Raw genomic sequence first — 2,500 nt, 5'->3', positions numbered from 1 at the left:
AACCATAAATAAATAAATAAATAAATAAATAAACACACATAAAATAAATAAATAATAAATAAACACACTATATAAATAAATAAATAAACAAACAAAAACTAATAAATATAATCAAAACCTTAAATAAACACACAAAAAAATGAATAAATAAATAAATAAATAAATAAATAAATAAATAAATAAATAAATAAATAAATATAATCTTAACCTCAAATAAATACACACAAATGAATGAATGAATGAATGAATAAGTAAACAAATACAAATTAATAAATAAACAAACAAACACAAAGAAACAAATTAATTACACACACCTATGTAGCTAACTACGTAAATAAATAAGTAAATAAATAAGAATTAATGGAATAATCCAAAACCTGAAACAAAAATAATAAATAATAATGTTATATATAAAAAAAATCTGATCTGATAGCTTGAATCTAATAGAATTATAGATATACATAACATATAGGTCTACATGCACACACACACACACACACACACACTCTATACACATACACACATACACACACACACTCTATACACATACACACATACACACACACACACACATACTATACACACACACACACACACATGCGTGTGTGTTGAGGTCGACTAACATCTTAGCCACACTAACCTAACCATGATGAAAAGATAGAATCAGGGACTCTGAACTGCCTTAAAGGCTAAAAGCTGAAAAGATTTAAAGGTAAAATAATAAACTATGTCTAAAATAAATTGCAAAGAGACACAGAGAAGTGGACGTCATTCCTACACCTGACCTCTCTATAGACCAGTTTGTGATGGACTTTATCAAACTAAGTACATTTTAATTCTATAGCTACAACCTTTTTTATTCATTATTAATTATTTCTCTCATAAGAAGTCGATCATCAGGATGGTAGTTTGTCACGTCCAGGTCTCTAGTGAGGACGCTGGACGTTCGTAACACACGTGTCCATCTGCTGTGAGCCGAATCACCAAACACATGCTGTGATAATGGAGCACTTCTAGATGTGAAATCTGCTCGAGTGACCACAGGCAGTAATGAGTCATTTACATTAGCTGGGACTTTTCCCCACCTTTTCCTTCTTAATAATGACTTGACCAGTGACCAGTGCACTGAGCCAGATCACCAGTGCTCTTAGCAGCTCAGGAGCAAGAAAAACATCCACACCCTGCCTCTAATCTCCAGCTGATCTGAGTCATGCCTGTAAAAGAAATCCTGATGACATAGCTCCACGGTGAGTGATGGCTAGCTCGTGACGCGAGTGTGAGTCTTCTCCAGATATTAGCGTGGAGAAGCTCTGAGCAAATGAAATCCAGATGTGCCAAAGAGCAAGGCTGAAGAATGCCCGGGAATTTCCTTGGAGTGATTTAGGGAATACTGGGGTTTGATCGGATGAGTCATTAATCATTTACCCATCTACACACACCCACACACACCCACACACACACCACATATACACACACACACACCACATATACACACACACACACACACAAATACACACACACACACACAAACACACACACACCACATATACACACACACATACACACCCACACACACACCACATATACACACACACACACACACACAAATACACACACACACACACACCACATATACACACACACACACACACCACATATACACACACACACACACACACCCAAACACACACACACACATACACACCCACACACACACCACATATACACACACACACACACACAAATACACACACACACACACCACATATACACACACACACACACACAAATACACACACACACACACACACCCAAACACACACACACACACACCCAAACACACAGACACACACACACACCCACACACCCAAACACACAGACACACACCCACACACACCCACCACACACACTACATATACACACACACACCCAAACACACATGCACACACACACAAACACACCCAAACACACACACACACAGACACACACACAGACACACACACATGCACACACACATGCACACACACATGCACACACACACATGCACACACATGCACACACACACACCACACACACACACAAACACACACCCAAACACACAGACACACACACACTCCACACACACGCAGACATGCACGCACACACACACACACACAGGGCTGGACTTTCTAGGCAGTGTACCAAAAGCAAAAGAGGAAGTCCTTCTGGAATTTCGCCACATGACGTCAAAAGATTAGCAAAACTTGCTGAATTCAGCGGACATTCCCAAGCTCACACTCACTACACACACACACACACGTGCACTCTTAATGTTGAGCTTTATTTCTTTGATTGATCTCAGTTTGGAAATAGAAACAGTAAAACACACACACACACACGCACACACACACTGTAAATGTAAGTGATTAATCATGTAAATGCTGTATAAACAGTTGTATGTTACTGGGGGTTTTGGTGTGTTACGTCTGCAGAAACCACCCAGGTTTCCCCTGAAACCTGT

At 38.9% G+C, this 2,500-nt stretch overlaps 1 protein-coding gene across 1 annotated transcript in view; it reads right to left on the bottom strand.

Annotated features, from left to right (window-relative positions):
* LOC131347169 (tumor necrosis factor ligand superfamily member 6) overlaps positions 1 to 2,500 on the bottom strand; it is a 20,590-nt gene that overhangs the window by 11,811 nt on the left and 6,279 nt on the right. The window lies entirely within an intron of this gene.

The sequence above is a fragment of the Hemibagrus wyckioides genome, linkage group LG26 (assembly GCF_019097595.1).
Source record: "Hemibagrus wyckioides isolate EC202008001 linkage group LG26, SWU_Hwy_1.0, whole genome shotgun sequence".
Classification (NCBI taxonomy): domain Eukaryota; kingdom Metazoa; phylum Chordata; class Actinopteri; order Siluriformes; family Bagridae; genus Hemibagrus; species Hemibagrus wyckioides.
The sequence above is the reverse complement of the archived record's forward strand: the minus strand, read 5'-3'. Positions and strand labels throughout refer to the sequence as shown.